Source organism: Haemaphysalis longicornis, unplaced genomic scaffold (genome assembly GCF_048455015.1).
Source record: "Haemaphysalis longicornis isolate Haplotype H1 unplaced genomic scaffold, Haemaphysalis longicornis Haplotype H1 scaffold_4, whole genome shotgun sequence".
Classification (NCBI taxonomy): domain Eukaryota; kingdom Metazoa; phylum Arthropoda; class Arachnida; order Ixodida; family Ixodidae; genus Haemaphysalis; species Haemaphysalis longicornis.
Genome location: NW_027526361.1, coordinates 72,118,644 through 72,140,500, shown reverse-complemented (window position 1 = coordinate 72,140,500; position 21,857 = coordinate 72,118,644). Strand labels below are relative to the sequence as shown.

Here is a 21,857-nt window from a genome sequence, read left to right as displayed (position 1 = left end):
GTTTTAAAAACACAAATTTCCGGTGGGTGGGGTAAATTCGGTGGATTTGTGGGGTTCTTGGGTCATCCACTTGCGCCAAATGACCATCATGCATGCAACCCCAAAGCTCGTCAATGATAAAAACACGGTGCTTGTCACGGACCACTTTGTGGACAACTTGGCTTGATGTAGGTATTTTTTCAGTTTCCTGGAGCACTCACCTTGCTTGTCTTCATCAGGGCACGTTGAATTAAGAAAAAATAAGTAATCGAAAAAAGTCGTATTCATGCAGTTAAAAGCAAATAATCAGTGTCAGTTTATTCACAGAGGTTTATTGCTGTATCACTGGTGTGCAGAAGTGACAATTTCATGAACTCTTAGGGAATAACACATACACTAAGAACGTGGATACAAACCTCCAACACCAGGCACCACGGGCTACAGTCCCGAATGGCAATGGAATGTAAGCAACTGTGGCATCATTCTTTGAGGTACGTCAAATGTATAGCATTTCAACAAACAAGGGGCAAATTCTCAATATTTCGTTAACAAATCATTCAGCCGTAGTACTACACATGATTTTCCAATGTACGTAGTTGTCGATGCATACACCAGCTACATTTCGAATTGCTTGAACAAATAAATGGTCGCGCATTAAATCGGCTATAAAATGGGAGCTCGATTGCTGGCACATCTAAGTTTCACCAGTTTGTTGCTCAGTACATTTGCATGGGTAAGCCATATTCTGAAAGCTTTTTTTCATTGTTCAAACATTAAACCTGACCGAGGAAAACTTGTTCTTCCATAAACACATTTAAAAAAAATACAATGTATATTTTCAAAGTAAAATATTTTAGGTCCTTTATAAATGTTACGGTCAGTTCATGCACACACACATAATCAAGTCAAAGTTACTCATGAAGTTATAAATGGGTATTTGGTGTGAACAAAACAGTCAACGCGGCACTCTGTGTCCCCAAAAGCACAGCTGTCCTGTTTGCACATTGTTTATCGTAACATCACGGCATGTACTTACGCGAAGGCAATGCACGGAATCGAGTGAACATTGCAAATGTGTCCGAGCTGTGGGAGCAAAAACATTTTGGTTGCTATGTAGTGTAATAAAGTTCGCGTTGTTCATAATTTTTCTGTACTGAGCTAAAATCTTACAAATCCATAGAATCCTAGCTATATAAAAAGTTCATGTGAAAAATATTTTGCACATATGTGATAAAGACCGACAGCAACAAATTTTGAGCAGCCTGAAGGGAATGCACATGAAAAATACGAATTTATGAGCTTACTCCTGCGAATTGGCTAAGCTTGAACCAGAAATTGATTTCTACATTACTGAATATGCGGCTCCAAATACTAAGCAGACGAAATGCACTGTAAGTTTTACATATACCAGAATGAACGCTGCGCCAGCAGATATCTGACAACAAAATCAATACAAAAGTGCATGTGCACAAGAATAAGGCACGGTATAAATAAAGACTTTCAACAAAAACAGCCTGTGGGCACCGGTAGAACAGAAAGGATTAAAAAAAAGCGAAATTACGCATTAAAGACAAAAAAATAACATTGAATATTCGGGTATTTGAGTCTTTGATCATGTTCCTGATGCCAAAAATCAAAACAAAAATATCCATTCACAAAAGCATAGCGTAGTGTCGTTTTGTTTTAATCACAAGTTTGGCGTGCTCCGGGTTCTACAACTGCAAGCTGCAATATTACATGTACATAAAATTAATTGGGCTGGCAAGTTCCTAAGAATTTGAAAATATACTTTATGCGGAAAGGCACCCTGTGATCCAAATATACATACAATTAAATCACATGAGCTCACATTTTTCCAGCTGCCACAACCCTTTACTTTTGTGTGCTCATATAAAGTAGCCGTGTTTTATCGCTATTGCATCCCCCCGAAGATACTTAAGCACAGTATATTCATTACACTTCAGAGCCAGTATAGCCATCGGGTTAGTAGGAGGTAATTAAATGGGCTTTCCGCAAGCAGGTGGATTTCTTCTTGTTCCCATCTTACAATGACAGTTCGTCTTGAATTGCATCTTGTTTGAGGCTGAAGTAAGCCCAAACCCGCTTGCTTACGCGAGTAAAACAAACAGCTCATCAGGCCGGGTTTTGAAAAGTCAGACCACAAACTTATGAAATCTGGGATGTAATAGTTCCAATCAAACATTCCTCCTCCAGGTCAACTAATGGCGGCGTACAAAATATTACTGACAGTCTGCAACGCTTAGGAATCCGTCGGGATAGGCGGCGTTTTTTCCGGCTGCACCAGTAACTAACATGCATTGCGCAAAGGAGCTGGTACCAGTGACAGTGAGGGCAGACTTACTAGAGACTAAGGAGTAAGAGGGATATGGCGATAGAATAGGGTAATTACGTGTACGCGCGTCGAAAAGAGTTTGTTGGTGGTTGTGCTGGTAGAATCCCCACACCTCAAAAAGATTCGTGGTTTAAAATCTCTGATCACGCGCGCTTGAAGTATGTTGCCCAAATTGAAACTGATGTTCAATAATTCCAATCTCATTTCGAACGTTTAAAAATCCGCATACATTCAGAATTCCAGTGAAGAAGAGTTACTTTTACTTTTTTTCGTTTAAATGTTAGAGCATTGAACAAGTCACAGATGTTTGGAAAACTCAATTTTTGGTTTCCTTAAAACTTGATTGTCCATTGTTATTAGTGTCTCAAAAACTCGTAACGTTCCAACCAGTGAATTACTTTTAAGAGAACTCTTGATGCGGCTTTTTTGAATCCTGAATACGTTTTGATTGTATGGGCTTTCAGTTGCAATGCGACCATCTGAAACACAGACATTTTGATTTTGAGGTGAAGATACCTAATACTGGTGACGGCGAGAAGTTCCAAGTTGATTGCACAGCTGGCATATACAGCCACAATGTGTATCATTTCATTTTCTCTTCATGGGGTCGAAAATGCAGTTATGGCTGATGTGACCGGCATATTTCAGGTACTTTCGATAACGGAAAATTTAATTACGTGTTTTTATTAAACGCTTGAAGCGTCTCTTAAATTTTTCGTCAGGTGGAGACATAAGTAATTTACTGTAAATATCAAGACTTCTGAAGAGGTAAAAAAATCACGCCATATCGACGGAATTCATGATGATAAGTGGGGCGAAGCTCGAGAGGGGGAGATCATCGGTAACCGTAACTCTCCCGTGAAAGTTCGCCCATTACATCATTAAGAAAGACGTAAGACTGTGCGTACATTGTACAAATCAACTTTTCTTTTCGGAGTCAATGCTCCCAGGCCCAGAACTGGTGAAAGACACCCGCGCCATCGAGGACTACCCCGCACCTCTACCACAATTTGTCACGTAGGATGGGACACAACGGTAAAGAAAGAACTTTTATTTAGGGCGAACTTGTGCCCGAACAAGACGAGAGGAAACGAGCAAAGGTCCTTGCGTCTCGTTCGATCTCCGAGAACGACTGCCTGCGTTCGTGGCGTGATCTCTTGCGTGATCTCCCCCTCGCAGTGCACGTGCGCTCGCGCCTCCGTTGGCGAACACAGACAAGCTCGCGCTCCCGGTGCCGAGTTCGCGCTGCCGGTTGCAGCCGGTTCTTGCGCGTGCAACGCGGCCCACTTTGCGACATCTCCGAAAGCATGCGGCGGTCACGTACCACGATACACAAGGGATGGACAGACCCATGGCTTTAGGAGCTTCGCCCCTAAAAACATACCTTATCACGTACACAAGATTAAATGTTTTTGTCGTGATCCGGCTGATACTGCTATCGAGTATTGATCACAAAATGATTTTAAGATGTTTCAACCTGTGCAATTAAAAACCATGGCTGTTTTACCGCAAGTTATATCCTTCCTTTCAAAGATATTTTACCATGAATAATTTCCTATAACGTTGCATGGGCACAAGTAAGGTTTACATTCTCGTGCGAATATAGCCCAAAGTTTGTGCTCGAGCTTGTCGTATTTCAACGAATATACTGAACTATTTATGTGTGGTTTCCTACAAGGGGAGAATAAAACAATGGTTATCGTGCTGGCGCTTTATCTGCAATAACATTTTGTGAGCTTGAAGCATATCTCTAAAAGTTTTTGTAGTCAGGCTTTTCAGTAAAAGCGGTATCTGGTTTTCGAGCTTTCTATAATACAACTGCTCGTTTCTTTACTAAGCCTGCTGATTTTTGTTTGTCCTAAAGATCTTCATGGAGTGAGATTATATACGAAAGCTTCTTTGAAGTAGATGTGTTCTGCCAAAATTACTATGTACATTGCAATTGGTCACTTGATAAGCTCATCAGGACAACAACCTTGCAGCTTCTAAGCGTTTAACGGCTGCACTGCAGGTGCTTCATCGGATTGACCAAAACGTACTTCGCATATTTTCTGCCTCTACTTTTTTTGAAAAAATTGTCTGGTATGGGGGACTGAAAATAAATTTAAACTAAACCCATGCCCCAAGACAGAACAATACCTCAATGGCGTGCCCGTTTAAAGACAAATTAGGCTACAACAGATTTGATATGTTATGTAGCTGTAAGTGTCAAGGTCTGTTGCATTTCTGCAATTATATGCGTTGTCTGGTCGCTATTGACTTCAGTCCCGCTTTGTTCCTGCATAAAATTTACCGTTCTGTAGACGAATGCAAGAATGAATAAGCTATGAATTGACCATCAAATGCTTATCTCGATTTGGGGGCATTTTTGTGTTCTGCTTGTCTGTTTGTGACACACGAAACATCTTAAAAACCAGACTTCAGTATTTCATTGTTTTAACCTAAAAAATCATAAAACGCACGGAAGCCTATTGCTACCCGAAATTTCACGCTTCACTAACTTCCGGTTCTTCAAAAATACAGCGCGATGCAGCTGGAGCACAAATTCTTGATGTCATCTCAGCACATTGTAAACATAAGGCCATTATCCTTATTTTTGCGAAGTAAAGTGCAACAACTCCCTGCATGCCCAATGTGCATTAACACAGTTATACTGGACGAGGCTAAGCTACGATGTCTTTACAATAACAGGTTTGTTCAGCAAAAAGCGCATGTTTAAAAGTTCATTTTAAATGGCAGTAGAAGATAGTTTCACCAAGATGTTTCTTAAAATAAATTTTCTATTTACTGCGGGTGCTCATCCACTAAAAGTGCACTTGGATCTTACTCATACGATATATTATTTTTTTGTGGGAACTTCTACTCAGTCATACAGCTTTTTATCGGCTTTCCGTTTAATTCTGCCCTCGCAGATGCCCTGAAAAAACAATATGGCATCCGCATCGTTTTAGATAAATTTGTATTGGGTGTGGGCGATTGATCGCGATTAACATTCAGAATTATCGATAATGCTTTAATCGCCATTACCTCTTTAACCGGTTATTCAGTTGATGTCATGTGAGCAAACAGAAACAAGAATGGCACGCTGAAATTGTGCGCAAGTGTGTTGAGGATCGTATTCGTGTTCAAATAACCAACCTGACGTCACAGCAGGAAACGCTGCTAGTATGCTCAGAGGTGACAGTGGTTAAAACCAAAAGCTTATATCTAGGACAGACGGGAAAATGGCGAGTCTTAATACAATTTCATCGACAACTTTTGTACATTATACACGAAGTCAACGTGCTAGTTCACCTCTGAAAAAACGCCCGTGTGTACAAGATTTCGGCGCACGTTAAAGATCCCCAGGTGGTCAAAATTAATCCGGAGCCCTCCACTACGGCGCGCCTCATCGCCTGCGTTGCGTCTGTGCGTTAAACTCCTACAATCAATCAATCAATCTAGTGCACCTATGAACTCCTGTATCCTTATGCCACAGGGCAAAGTTTCGAATAAAGAAATGCAAATATACACGGTACAAAAAATGGTGAGCGGGAAATTACATGGTTGGGCGTGGTATGAACTTTTTCTCTAGTGAGGAAAGTGCGATTATTCGCCCCCCCCCCCTGCAATTACGGCAAGTGCTGACCTTCCTGATTCTAGAAAAGTGTGAGTGACCAACGCGGTGATAAGCGTCGCGTCCGCATCATTACCGCGATGATGATCTACTTACCCCACCTGAGATTTCTGTGAATATGCAGACTATCATATTGATCATATTTATTGTTATTAATGTATTATGAGTATTGTTAGAATATTATATTTGGTCAATTTTCTTCCTACACCAACTCTACCAATTATTCGATCAATTAACTGATTAAAGTCAGCCGAATGATCGGGATAAATTTTTTAACTGACGCCCACTCCTAATTTGTATCGTACATGTTGAGCTTCTGTTGTACAATTCAACCGTTATGTAAAACATAACTTTGTCAAGTGGTAACAGTAGCACAACAGGCTGGACTTTTCATGTAGTTGGACTTGAGTAGCAAAACATTACAGCAACATATAAGGTGAAGTAGAAGAATAAATCCGGAAACAAGGCGTTTGGACGCGCAAACGCATTTATAAACATAAAATCCCCGTGATCGCACAAGTCTCGCATTCTCGTTGAATGAGAAAGTTTCAACTTCGGTGCTCCAATTCTATTTACGTTTAGTGCTAATGAAAACTCAGGAGACATTTCAGATATATTGTGTGTCTTTTGCTGCATCAAACAAGCTCTTCTTGTTTCCTTCAGGTAGTTCAGCCATTATGATTGCAAGAACGCAGAATATTCAGAGGATGTTCTTCAATAACTCACTATCCGTGGCTCGTAAAAAAATGTGAAATTGAAATGTAGAGTTTAATGTTTCTCGACAGCCAACTGGAGCTATTAACTTCATGTATAATATATTTGTTTCTTTGTACAACCGCCCAATTTTGTACCAGTATCATGGGAGCATCGACCGTTCCGTCGATCAGCGCCGTATGATGGGGTGATACGACAAACTCGGCGAGAGTAACCGCATGCTCAAGCGAAGGCCACGGCTGCCGTCATCTGCTACGCTGTTCCGAGAGCACACAGCCACCCCGCACTGCTGTTACCAATCACTTTCACTTGCCCTCTTCGCCCCGTTAACGGCAGGTTGGAGGGCAGTGTGATAAGCGAAAAAAAAATCGGGGGTGGTTGTCTGCTTTTGGAACAGCCCAGCAGAAGACGATAGCAGCGGCCTTTGATTAATGCGCATGCGGTTATTCTCGCCGAGTTTGTCGTATCGCTCCATCATACGGCGCTGATCGACGGAACGGTCGACGCTCCCATGATATTGGTAAAACATTGGGTGGGTGTACATTATCACTGTCCGAGTACTCTATAAAAATATTCATTTTTAGGGACTGTAATGGAGGCGAGCGATGCCAGCTCATTTGTTCTGGTTATAGAAACCGATATACACAAATGTATGTAACTTATATAAATGTATAAATTGAGAACGACGTACAGGGTCGGCATTGTTTTTGGTAGAGATCTGCGTTATGTTTGTGCCTTTGAGTTAGGCGCCCGTTTAAACGGATGCCTGTATACGAATTCCTGAATGCACCTTTTCAGGACTGGCGCGCAATTGTCTGACTAGAATCAACACCGTGTTCAATTTCCTGAGTGCTCCTGTGTTGCTATTTCTCCCTTTTCTATGCGTTTTCATTCCACTTTAATATATCGCCACCATGCACTGACCTTCCTTCTCTCTATGTATATCACGTTCATCTATTTGAGTGTTCAGACAAGCAAACAAGATTTTGAGATCATTGCTATACTCGAATTATTCGACCTGAAATTCGTTAACCACAGCTTTAGTACGTTTCTGACAAAGATGATGCAGACAGAAAAAACTCATTCAATGATTTAATGACTGGCAACAAGCAATTTACCCTCCAAAACCGAGACGTTGTGCTAAGCACCATATACGAGATGATACAAAATCAAGGCTTCGGAACAAACTTTTCATGATGAAGGAGGTTAAAAAGATATACCTGCTTTACATAATGCGTCCACAATTATCAAAGTTTAGTGCTTCAACCCAAACCTTTATTTTATTCATTAGTAAAATATTTCTAGATACGTTGAAAGGGCTCACAGAAGTGACCATTCGGTGGTCACGAAGCACTGAAGCATGGAATAAAAAAGCCCAGTTAGTCATTGAAAAAATTGTTTGCAAACCACCACTGAATGACAAGGTTCTAGATGACTAATACGTGTGGTAAAATTCGACTCCAGCGCTTCACCTATATGTTTCTGATTGTTAGCGCATTATCTTCGGTTCATACTGCCTCAAAAAAAGAAACAGCGTAGCAGCTGCATTTTGTGCTTTCACCCTGCATACAGTCATTTATGGTATGTGCAGCTCAAAGAGAAGCAAAAATACATAGCATGGAGTACTGTTGCTATATCAATCAATCGTTTCCTGGTCAAATGGGAAATGTGTAACGCAAAAAACGAGACAAGTGAAAGAAACGACGTTCGTGTACGTAATTTTGTTACTCTGTGCCATTTCTGCTAATTCCCATTCTGTCAGTGATAATTAGACGCGAGAAAAAAAAACTACAACTTTGCTAATGCCACGAGACAATATTTGAACTACCCGCCATAGAACGCGGTTTACAGCATGTGCAGTGCGTGCCCGTGGCGGACGCGGTCCCCTCGATTTGCTGAAAGCACGTTGGCCAAACTGGCAGTTGCTTGAAAAAAATCTGCGAAGCTAGCTCGTGCTTTGCATCTTGAAGAGAATAGCGTTGGAACTGGCCACAAGATGGTGGAATGACCACGCAGATGCACGAATTGAGGCGCATCTGTGTCGTGGCTTCTCGTTTCGTTCGGTTTCTGCGCTTTTCGTTTCAAGCTGGCAGATGGTTTAACGAACGATTTATGTGGTATTCTTGTAACGTCCGCGCATCAGTTGAAGGTCACCAGGTGTTTATAGTATACCCTAAGGCTGTGTGTCCGATTGGGATGGATGTGCCATTGCTTCCAAATACCGGGAACATCTTGTGTGGGTTGAATGGTCAGTTTGTAAGCGTGCTGCCTACAGCTCTCACAGAAAATGTAATTGAATATCAGGGTGCATGCGATACCATAGGTTACCAAAAAGGGCAAGTGTAATGTTATGTATATTGCGTACGGTTTGTTTGGGACCAATTTTTTGGCCAAGTAACATGTGCTGCAGTGGACTTCGTGCTGCAGTGGACCTAAATAGGCTATTGATGATGATGAAACTATCCCTCAGTGGGTAAGTAAGTGCCCAACTTTCTGGAACGGTTAGAGCTCAAAATTTGTGGACCCTACTTATAAGATATCAACGTGAAGCCTACGGATTCCCGAACTACCTGATTTTTCTGTATGGCATCAGCAATCTCCATGGCATATTTTATTTTTTGGCCAAGTAACATGTCCAAAGGAACTTGTAGTACGCAAACAAAAAATTAACCTTTGCCGATTTGCATTCCTTTCGTAAGATCCAAGGAAAATACATTGAAAGCTGGAATGGCTGAAGACCACAGTTTTTTTCGATCCAGCATTTCATGTTTCATGAAGATTTCATTTCTGTATAATTGTCCCAGTATAATATTGTTGTGATTTCATTTTGAATTTAAATAAAGTCCCCACGTAAAGTCCGCTTAATCTAAGCATGTAACATAAATTGAGTCTTCAGTGCAAGAAAAGTTGAAGTTATTGTAATAAAGCATTGTATTCTATAAGTTTACCTCAGGACGAGAACAATGGCAACAGTTTACGTAAGCGCAATTCAAAGCATGATGAAGCCAAGTTTTGCCAATCGTTATGCTTTCTTGCACAATGCACGCAACATATCTTTAGAGCCGGTGTCATAGTTACGTGTTATGCTCATGTTTGGATGACCTTCACGCATAAGAAGTGGACAAAAAACTGAGAAGATAGATATTTCAACTCTAGATGAACATATTATTCATACACAATGATTCCGCTCTTTTCGCGCATTTGTACTCGGCGCACTACAGGGCAAGCGCAATTTTACAAGTCTGATTATCGAAAAATATTTGTCAATAAAATTTTGTTTATTGTTCAACAGGTTATAAAGGCGATTTAGTATGAACCATTCTGTATTCTGAAGTCCAAATTACTAATATGTTTTTAGAGTCATGGTTTAACTTTAGCCATGAATAGTTTTCTGCAGCCTCCCTCATTCCACATTATTTTTCTTTGTAACTAAAATCAGCAACGTGCGCATTTCATAGAGTTAATATTATTGCGCCATAATGTAGCATTGGAAGAACAAGCTATAGAAAGCTTATGAGCAACCTGAAATTGCGTGTGGCTGCGCAAATAACCAAGGCTGGACTGATATTGTGGTCAAAGATACTGCGTATAGCCCGACCGCACGCCCAAGGGCTAACTTTTCGAAATACGCCGCGCACACGGCTTACCCCCCGATATGCTGGCTTGAATGCTACACACGAATATATATTCTCACAATGAATGGTCCAGAAATCCACGCAAACACGTAAGACCAGGTGTGAAGTTAATCAAAAGACTTTCCGACTCAAATTTCAATCCTATATAGTCCTAGTTCCTGACACACTATGCATGTGTGCTTCCCCCCCCCCCCCGTTCACGTTCATTTACCTTCAGAAGTGTGCAATCGTAACAAATAAATGCAATTCCAACACAGATCCTCTTGCACCCGCATAGAATGAAGATTTGTCGGACGCTTTAATGCACCGTGAACAAAAAGTAATAAATGGACGAAAACGGAGAACTGTCATCGCCATGGACCGCTCGCAGCAATTGCGGTGTTGACGGGATTGCACAGCGATAGGCGAAAACCGAAATACGAACATGTGACAGGCATTCATTTTAACTAATTGCGATGGACGAAACAACCAGAAATGTATTCAATGGACACAAAGAAAGCAGATATTTTGGCAATACCACACTTTCCACTTATTGGATACCAGTAACACATCATAGAAGTGGCGTAGCCAAAGAAGGGGGTTCGGTGTCAAAACACCCCCAAAATTTTCTAAGCGCCGCCTTCCTCCCTCCCTGTTTCTTTCACCTTTTTTCGCCCATGGTATTCGCACACAGCCGCATCAATATATTATAATGTAAATACAAACATAAGAATAGTGTGGGTTCATTAAAGCCGAAAAATGACACAAACTGGCTTGGGGCATGGGGTCTCTTTCCTTTTTTTACCGGCGCGGTATGACATACCCGGAAAAATATTTATGGCTACGCGACTCAATCACAGCCAGCCTCATGTTTGGTGTCTGAAATAAACGGTACACTTAGGCACAGGTCACCAAGCCGCAGTATTTTGTCGGCCTTTATTATTTCATAGTTTGGCCTTTCACAGTGTCTGACAATAACGACGCATTCAGCAAAGTCGGTCCTACTAGCCTCAACAGCTAACTGCAACGTTACTTTGGACTGCTGTGCGGATGTTTGTAAAGTTCTCCCTTAGTAGATTGTTTGAACCCATTGTTGCTTAGCTGTTGTATATTTATTTCCAGAAGTCAGGGGGTGAAGTACAGCACGGTCGCTACGCGTGCTACAAACCGCGTATTATCGTTTGTAGGGCAAATATTTGTCCTTAGTATGAGCATTCCCACACTTACAGAGCAACGATAATTTCCACGAGGTTTGTAGTTAGGAAGGTTGGTACATGCAAAAAAAAAACAGCGCAAAAAACGAGACAAGTGAAAGAAACGACGTTCGTGTAGGTAATTTTGTTACTCTGTGCCATTTCTGCTCATTCCCATTCTGACAGCGATAATTAGACGCGAGAAAAAAAAAACTTCAACTTTGCTAATGCCACGAGACAATATTTGAACTACCCACCATAGCACGCGGTTTACAGCATGTGCAGTGCGTGCCCATGGCAGTGCGGTCCCCTCGATTTGCTGAAAGCACGTTGGCCAAACTGGCAGTTGCTTGAAAAAAATCTGCGAAGCTAGCTCGTGCTTTGCATCTTGAAGAGAATAGCGTTGAAACTTGTTCATTAAAGATATTTCTCTCTCTCTCTCTGGCCACATGATGGTGGAATGACCACGCAGATGCACGAATTGAGGCGCATCTTCTCGTTTCGTTCGGTTTCTGCGCTTTTCGTTTCAAGCTGGCAGATGGTTTAACGAACGATTAATGTGGTATTCTTGTAACGTCCGCGCATCAGTTGAAGGTCACCAGGTGTTTATAGTATACCCTAAGGCTGTGTGTCCGATTGGGATGGATGTGCCATTGCTTCCAAATACCGGGAACATCTTGTGTGGGTTGAATGGTCAGTTTGTAAGCGTGCTGCCTACTGCTCTCAAAGAAAATGTAATTGAATATCAGGGTGCATGCGATGCCATAGGTTACCAAAAAGGGCAAGTGTAATGTTATGTATATTGCGTACGGTTTGTTTGGGACCAACGTACATATTTTTGGCAATTGTATAAAAAGGCATTACTTGAAGTCACCTTCAGTCTCGTGTCCTGCCTCCGGTACTCGTTCAATGTGCAGCCAACTCGATCATGTTTCAATTCTAAAATCTCGATGGATGGACAAGGTTACAACCACGCATCAATTTAACAACAAACTTTTGGACACATACGGACACATTAAGACACATTTGCATGTACTGTACAACTCTGCTGAGACGTTACTCACTGTATTTTACGCTTTCCTGGATACTCCGTCATGGTACCGCGGTCCCATTAGAGTGCCCATAATCACCATCAGCAGCAGCAGCATATCTACGCCTAGTACGGGGCAAAGGCCAATCCCATGGATCTCAAATGAACCCCGTCCTGTGCTAGCTGCGACCAATTTATCCCCGCAAACTTCTTGATCTCATCTGCTCATCTCGCTATCTGCTGCCCCCTGCCCCGCTTGCCTCCTCCGCTCTGTTACCCTTAATGGCCATGCATTAAAATAACACTTAGTGCATCGTTGTAGCACGACATATCTGCTTTGTGCGTTACTATTATGAGGCAGAAATTATCAAAAAATATAACTAAGCTGATAAAAGTGCTCGACAAAAATGAAAAACTCTGTACTGTGTAGTCCCCAACGAAGGGTATTGGCGCACCATCGATATCCCGGAAGCAAGAGTGCACAGCACATCACCTGTAAGCATCATCATAATTGTCACTGTCACAGCTGCCGATACCCTATTCGCGCGGGAACGCGCACTCGTGACCGTGCCCGTGCGCAGTCATTGTTGCACGTGTTTTCTGCTAGGGAGTGTGGTATGTCTCAGTCTTTTTTTTTTGGCTCCGCCATGGCCATTGATGGCGGCGAAAAAAAAAAAAACGCCCTCTCGGTTAAAGACAAACATGACGTTCTGCGGGCAGTCAAGAAGGAACCGACTCAGGAAGAATTGCGACTCGCAAAATAGTTGGGCGGCCACGGTCAACGTTGCACTTAATTGTATATAACCCAATTGAACTGGACGTTGTACGAAGTTACGTGGGCCACTTCGGACATGAGGGCAGCCACAAGGCGATCTGACAACTGTAGAAGGGCAATGTCATTGCACTGGCCCAGAACCAGTGTTGGAACCATGGTATTTGTCTTTTTTTATAATTCAGCATCATGTTTTTACGGTACGGACGGTGCGTTCGTGTTATACGTTTCCCGGCCACTATTTTCTTCTTCCCTGGTCCAATGAAAAAGATACAAGCGAGGTTCTACTGTATACAGACACGGAGCGGCTATCACTGTTCCACATTGTGTAAACATAAGTGCTACATGGAATGTGTCTGAAATATATGCGGTAAATGCGGGACGGGAATCTGAACAATGGCGTTGCGCATAGCTCACCTTTCTGTGTTTTTAGACAACGCACACGTAAACACAGCGCAAGTAAAGTTACTGCCGACATAACTGCCCCCAAACAGGTGCGTTCGGTTACGGTATCAACTGTGTCATTATATCGACCAGATACACGCACTGTGTGCATTATTTTGTGTATATATCACTTTGTGTTATAAAACGCCAAAATTCGGAGAAGATGGCTCAGATGACTGGTCGTATAACGAGATGTCCCTACTAAATTGTGCTTCTACCAAAGCAGTCACCTTTACCTTATATAAATATGAAAGTGGTAGAAAGAACGGTCGTTCCTAGCCCGATGCTGCGACGAGTTACCTTTTTTTACATTAACAATGTCCACATGCTTTGGTGAGTTACAAGCAGACCTTATTTCCAGTGCGTTCCCTTGTGTTCCCTTTCTTCGCGTCTACTCGATCCTTCACGGCACCGTGCGCAGCCCGTTACAACCATAGTCTAACGACAGCCGAGAAGCAATAAAGGCTCACGCTGCCGAAATGATCGCTTTTTTGACCACCCAGGCACAGTTCTAAATCTGAAATGAAGCAATGAAACATTTTACGTTCGGTTATAAGAAATATCTATCGGATCTATCGCAGCTTCCGAAGCGTCCGCACCTAGGAGGCCACGGCCGCCTCAATATCTCGTTTACGTCGCTCCAAAAGGGAAAACAGAGCAGGAGACAGTGGGGTGCCCAAGCCTATACAAGCCTCGTCCGGCCTGTGTAATGAGAAAAGTTTTACGATGCCGGCTGTGTCTATACGCCAATGACTCTACATACACTTTACCTTCGCTTATCTTTAACGAGCTGATATTGCCAACAGCTATTGTCTCGTGAATCGGTCTCTCTTTGCCGCAGATTAGGTATTATAGGGAGCGAAATTCGAAGGCCCTCGGTGCCTTCGGTGCAGGTTATGGGTTCCGGTGACTTAACGGCGGACTCAGTGGTGGAGCACGAGCCTCACGCCGGACCCGGAACTCGTATACGGCCACTGACCCTGAGCTCTGCGCGTGTGACCGCTGCGTGCTCAGTCGATGCGCAAGCGTTATTGTCATACCAGCGCGCACGACATTGTGTTACAATCGCCACGTGTTTTATTTTGCAGCGTTCACTGCGTGGATGTGAGGAGGAGAAGCTCGCTTCACGGAGATCGCTGTGACGAGGCCAAGTTTAACGATTCGTGGCGGGGCAGCAGCGCCGCCATCGGGAACTCCGCTGTCCAATGGTGAGGCGGGAAGGGCCGTATGTGCGCTATGGGAAATTTATATTCTTTTGCTTCTTCCTCGGCCCGGTCGCCCCATAATAACAGAATTCCCGCAGCAGGCACGGACGTTGATTAACGAGCCTCATATGCGTGATAAAGTGCACCCGCTCGCACCTCTTTGCCATGCCTGAAAACACATACACGTATACGTGCTCTCCGTGGCACTTACACATCTTCTAGCCTCTCCGGGCAACACGAGCTTGCCACTTTTGCTTCGGTGGAGGAAATCTGTGCTCTTCGTTCTCTTCCGGACACCGTCATGTGCGGTTATATACATTTGGGCAAGAATAGAAAAGGGAGCTTGATTTGCCGTCCATTATCTGGCCTGGCAATAAATATTTCCCTCGCTGCAAAGCGTCATATAACGACCCAGGACGCTGCATGATGCCTCGCTTGTGGTTACGGGTCCCGTTAAGGATACTGACTGCGTGCCTGTGGCCGTCGTGTTTTTCATTGGGTGTTGCTGACGGTATACACAATCGTTCCGTGTCTGTTTAGTTGTATACAGTGTTTTACTGACATGCTCCTGGGACAGTATGCGTTTTCGTCGGTGTAGGAGCTCTCGCACAGAGTAGTAAAACAGCAACGAGTGTGTATTGAGGCTAGAACGATTGTAACAGCAAGACGACGCATCGCTTCGTATTCTTAGAACGTAAACACGGCTTAGGTGCATTTATTTCCCAATCGGCTATCGAAGGCGGCTGTCTCCACCTCGTTATTGGCAATCGATGACTAGTCCTACTGCTATAAGATGTGGTTACGATAAAGAGCTATGAATGCGAGCGCTAATTCGTCTGTCAACGTTATCTTATTTTTCCGCGTTCTATTCAGTTTCAGCACTGACTGGCTTATTTGCTGTTTCAGTTGTTATTGTAAGCTAGCATTGTTACCCTTCCAAACTGGGTGTGCTGGTGTGCTACCATTCAACATGGAGGTTCTTCTAAAGCTTTTCGCAATAACCGTAACCTGCAGTGAATGGGTTGTATCGAGGGTGTGAAAAAAAGTTTCGAAAATAGATTCAAACTCAAAGGCAATTCAGAGCAGTTTGAATTGTGAGGGTTCCAGCAGTCCTTTCTGGTCTAAGTTTGGCCTGAGAGCGAGGGGTTTCACTGACAGCAGACGCGCAGCAAAGTTCAAAGTTCTACCTATAGGAAAACCGCAACGAAACGAAAGTATGGGTGCGCCACGTCCTATAGAATACAGCACATGATAACGCATCATTTGACCAATCACCAGCGGTGCTCAGAAGCGGCGCTGAAGTCGCAAGCTGCGTCACAAGTAGGGGAGAAAGGAAATTACACAAAAATGGCGAACAAAACAGTTTTTTTTTCGCTTCACAGCTCCACACACAGCACATTCAGCAAAAGAACAGAACCTGAGATAAAAGAGAGCAGTGGGCGAATACCGAGAGGACAGATGTTCATCCTCAGAATTTGGCGGCTGCGACCAGTCAAAGCTCAAACCAGAGGTGATGACATTTACGACGAGCCCGCACTCAGCGCCGCCAACCTTGCGGGTGTGCTAGGCGCGCCACTTCTGGGTATTCAAGACAATTGACGCGCTTGCCTTTGTGTGAAGGCGTACCCGCAAGCAGTCTCTGTCTCCTCGCGCAAAATCTCAAAAATAACAAGACAACGCGCGTACAATACACGCCTCTGGTTGTGTTGGTTCCGTGGCAAGATTTGTGACCCTCTCACGTGTGTTCGCAAGAAAGTTTCCAGAAGACCACGCGGTGGGCTTTCGTCCTTCCCATGCGGCGAGTTTGTGGGCGTTGATTGTCCCCGGATGATTGCTCCCTACCTGCGTTCTTTCATCTCGGGAAATGCGCATCCCCTTTTTTCTCATGGGGACTTTCCTGTGGGAAAGCGAGACCGGAGGGTGCAAGTAAGCCTTGTTCAAGCGTTATCCGCAAATAATAATAACCAAAAGCAACAGCGCTCAAAGGAAAAGGGGATCGGACCCTGCTCTATACCTTGCGCGCGCCAAGAGCACAGCTCGAAGGCTATTGGTTAGAGCTCTGGACCACTGAGGAGCCACTCTGGGGTTTTGTCAGAGCCAAAAACGCTTTCTGATTGGTAGAAGCACGCGTCCCTCTTCGTTCTTGAAGAAATGTGCAGCAAAAAAAAGTCAGTGGAAAGGAGGCTTTAGTCTCCCGTACTCTACGAGGATACTCCGAAAAGCGGGAGAATCAACAACTGAGCTCCATCTGCAAGAGCTGGCCTGAAGGCAATTTAATGACGTTTTCACTCGTTTCATCGCCCCTGTGTGGCCCATGGGAAGAGGCGCACGATTAATAAATAAACGGCACCGCTTGAACGAACAAAGGTAGCCGGTGGCTCATCAGCGTTCTAGTAACTGAAACAACGTAAAAGGTGACGTACGTACATACTGACATGAGCGGTGAGCTTTCGGTAACCCTGTTTTTGTACTTTTTTTACCTATTGTTTACTCATTGCATAATATATATGCATCAGAAATAGTACAAAACTTTTAAAGCTACTGAAAAACACTGACTGTCTCCAACAACAAAACCGATTAATTTCCAAATGCATTCTGAATTTTCTTCCTCAGTGTAAACGGATTCCTGAAATGTCTATATTCAGGTCGTGAGGTAGCCGGGTGTATTTCAAGAAGTCATTAGCATGTGTGTACGTTCAACAACATTGTGTGCTTAATCATGTTTGTTCAACAAAATCATTAGCGTTTGCAAACGGACAAATTCACATTGGACAGACAGCTTGCAATAAACAAGGTAATCGATTTGTTCCCGGCCTGAAAGTCTTAACAGGCACACCAACACCCCAAATTAATTTCCTGAATATAAATGAAAAGTAAAAGAGAGCTAGGGAACTGAGTGCGCGTTATGACAGTCCTGTAGACGGCAATTCGAAGGTTACACCAAAGAGTGTTGTCGCCTTACTGGCATTGTTCAGACCCATAAATGTGTCGGCGTAGCCTGGCGAATGAAACACTGGCACCGAGCTATCTATTTATGGTAAATACGGCTGGTAAAAATGGGGTGGATGCAGTTCGTACCACACGATAAGTCGGTCCTTCGAAAACACGCAACACAGTGGATGTCTCCACACACAAGAAAATAATCCGGGTAAGAAGTCCCATGTTATGAACGCGTCCGTTAGAAGTGCGTTTACTTGTGTGTATGCGGATGAACGACATTCAGTATCAGTCTGATATAAAAACACTGTGACCCCATCAACTGGAGGCTGAGTTACTTGTGGACATTTAGATTGTTCGGGGTTTGGTGCGAACAGCTGCCGCGAAATGCTCAGACAAACTGCTTCCTCGTAATTATATCGCGACATTAGACAAAAATCTACATGACGAGTTTGCTGTTGTACGTAAAAATATTCTATCTCATTGAGGTTCTAGCAGAATATGGCACACTGAGGTGTAGCCAACTTTTTTAAACTTTGGAGTAACTGGAGCGTTTTTTTTTTCTTTTAGTCAAACGAACACGTACACTTATTTTCCTTGTGCAGAGAAGCAGTGCCTCCGAAGCTATGAAGCTATACTGAGTGAAGGCATTTCGAAGTTTTAACTACTCAGAATGACTCTTGCCTTATAAGCAATTGGTTAAATTATTCAACATTGAATCCCTGCAAAATGTAACCTGTACATTTATGGTGTATCTGCTACCTCCAGTATCCACTATAAGCAATCTTTTTCTTTTTGATCCATGCACAATTTTGAATCGCTTGATGATAAAGAGGTCGATAGAAACCTGACAGTGACACCTTGATACACTAAGCAGTAGCGATCTGCAGTAATAGATATATTAAGTGTTTACTACTGCAGATCATGTGTAGTTGACCTCTCGCATGCATGACTGAAATCGCTAGAAATATTTCAAAGAACGGGAAGACAATATGAGCCGTTGTTTCAGTCAAACGCTCCTCTCCGTCTAACGATGACTAAACGCGAAGCTTTCTTGCGTGCGAAAATGAAATGGCGAAATGCCAATGTCAATGGCCGCTGCAATCAAAGTCCAAGCGTCAACGATCAAAGTGCAAACTTCTCGCGTGTCAACGTCTTAACTCAGCCGACAGCAAAGGAATCCCCCGCGAGAAAGCTGAGCACCTTCCGCACTCCACCCATCATCGTCGTTAGAGCATCGTCATATACAATCCGTTGTTCACTTCAACCCAGCCAAAGCCCAAAGTCGACGCCCGCGCAACGAATCCAATGTGAATGCTGAGCGACCCGAATGCGATTATGGCGCCATCGGATAGATGTCGGCATCATAACGCGAGGGACCAAGGCTTGAATACGACCACGCGAAGCGCTTTTGTTTTCTTGTTTCATCATCACCATCATCATGTGCCCTCCCACTGTGTAAAGTTTGCTGTCCCGCAGTGCATTTTGGTGACGACACCGCCATCAGTGAGACCAGTATAGCTTCGCTTTAAAAGCTCGCCTCATCGTAATAGAGCTCATGAATACCTTAGCGCGAACTTCAATATAATAAATTGTGTTTTGAGGAAAACAGATGAAAAGCTGACTCACGAGCTTCAGTCCTGTTCTCAACTGGTTAACCAACACGTATATTTCAACCGTTGGCAGATGGCGACCAAATGATTGAAATACTCAAATGGCTCTATTGGCTTGCAGCAAGAACTACTTAAATTTCAAATAGAAATTGTTTGCGATTTTGCGAAAAATGTTTGCGAAGTGGGTACAGTGCAATAGAGTAAGGGCAATTATCATCAATCGGAGGCGAACCCTATGAGCGGCCGGGAAGCAGCACAATTTCTTGAGCAACTGCCGAAACTGTCAAAAAAATCTGTACAAGTCGATCTCTCGCTGTTTTCGTAGAGCGCACTGATAGTTCAGGTGAGCTAAAACTCCATCCATTTTTATCATCCCAAGCAATAACAGGGTCCATGATGTCTATGGCATTACGCTGCATAGGGTCATCCCACTTCCAAACACAATGCTAAAGTTTACTAGGTTTTATAAGTCATTCTAAACTCCCGGTTTCTTTACGATGGCGTCGCCATAGTGTGCAGTGTCGGTTCTCGGCTGTTCACCCAAGTAAGTCGCAGGCCCTTTGCATGGACTCTCAATATGACGCAGTAAGCGAGTAATCTTAAATCTACTACTTTATTTGAGCACCAATCCTTTAGTGATTGCAGCAACGTGACCCGTCGACTGAAATTTTAAGGAAGTATGAGCAGCTCCATATTTTGAATGGAGCAACTTTTATGTTGTCATCAGGATCCTCAAAAATCTAATTATAATATTTCAGTTTCGCAATGCTAGTCGCAACAGTTATAGGTCGTAAATGGTTTTTAAGATTCTGGTTCAAGCAAAAGCGCCGAACAAATTTCAGAATTGTGGGTTTGAAAGCTAGAAATCGAATACAGTACAGTATAATACAACATAATACAGTGTTTGCGAATTCAACATATAACTTTGTAAACATTTTGTAAACTTTGTCTCTCGTAAATCTATTTGCTAGATGGAGTTTTTTCGGCTCATGTAGCTCGTTGTTTGGCCCCTACTTTTCATATAGTCTAGACCGTGCGTTTATAGCGGGCACTTCAGTATCGTACAGTTGGCAGTATTGCATAGAGAAACATTTCATGTATATTCCCCATTCTGAATGTCTCAACCATCTCTCTAGCTACGTATACCATATACTTCCTTCAGTGCGTGCATTTTATCTCAGCGAACACTAAGTTTCGTAGTCGTTCCGCAATAACCCATCTGCACAATAGCCCCCACTTGTTTAATAGAGAAAAATCGTTAGCGAAAACATTACTTGAAAGCCCGCTAGGTAGAAAAATCATAAAACCCTGCCTATAATTTATGTCCTTAACAAAGAGGCACCATCTGCGTTCTGTTCTCTTAACGGTATAAAATACGTCCGTTCTGTGTGATCCTACTCTCTTAAAGGCTAATTTTTCATATCGCGTTTTTGTTTTCTTTCGTAGTTAGCCCAAAACTGGGTGCATTCTTTCGCCCAAAAAAAGCTGAACGCCCGTTTTCGCAAAAACATGCTATGTGGTTATATTTGTGGTTGCAAAATAAAATACGAAATTTAGAGAAAAGCCTTCAATGCCGCATTTTCAAACGGGATGCGTAACTTTCAAAATTAACATGTCCATTTTCTGTATTAACACAGAAAACAAAGTTGCACGTGGTTATCAAACACATGGTGATCAACTATATGCCACCCTTCACAGTGGAATTAAAGCGTGGCAACAAAGATCGAATAGCAATCTAAAAACAACGTCTAAGGGTTACAAACTGTCTCCTATTACGATTCGTAATTACCTGGTACCTTGCCTGATGTCACGCTTTAGTGGTACAGCTCGCTAGTTTGGCACTACAAAAAGTAACCGCCAAAAGAGAAACCCGACTTGCATACAACCTGGTTTGGGAATTCACAACGAAGTACCAAATGCTAAACCATGCATAAGCACTTCTGCAGATATATTTGTATATTATTTTGTAGGGTTCCTGTCAAGTACATCGTCATTTTTATGTGGGATGCCTGCATGTGCACTCATCTTCATAAGTATTTACAGCAAAGCGAAATAAAGACAACAAAACTAGCTGAAAAAGCTCCACCAGTTTTTATCAATGGTTTACACTATTTCATTCATAAATTCTATATAAATTTCAGAACTCCCGAGTTAGGGGAATTGGTATTAGCTGAATGAACAGAGTTGTTCACTAACACTTTCAACAGCGGCAAATTTTCATCCTAAGTTTATTTTCTCACGAAGCTGTCTAGCCCAGTGCGACCGGCACTCTTGTACGCGTACGTTACGAACGTCGTGCGTTCCGCACAGCATGCTGCCGCCTTTCATTGTCGGCTCACGGCCTGCATCCATGTCTCTAATATGAATAGCTGGTGACAGACATGCCG

The 21,857-nt window shown here is 43.0% G+C and overlaps 1 protein-coding gene across 3 annotated transcripts in view; it reads left to right on the top strand.

Moving 5' to 3' along the window:
* Nucleotides 1-21,857, top strand: part of LOC144178910 (uncharacterized) — a 459,264-nt gene that overhangs the window by 318,667 nt on the left and 118,740 nt on the right. Inside the window, exon 4 of one of the 3 annotated variants that reach the window (XR_013324097.1) lies at nucleotides 14,804-14,923. The exons of the other annotated variants lie outside the window; for them this stretch is intronic. The gene's annotated coding sequence lies outside the window, so the exon portion shown is untranslated. The remainder of the gene's footprint in view (nucleotides 1-14,803; nucleotides 14,924-21,857) is intronic. 3 annotated transcript variants of the gene reach the window in all.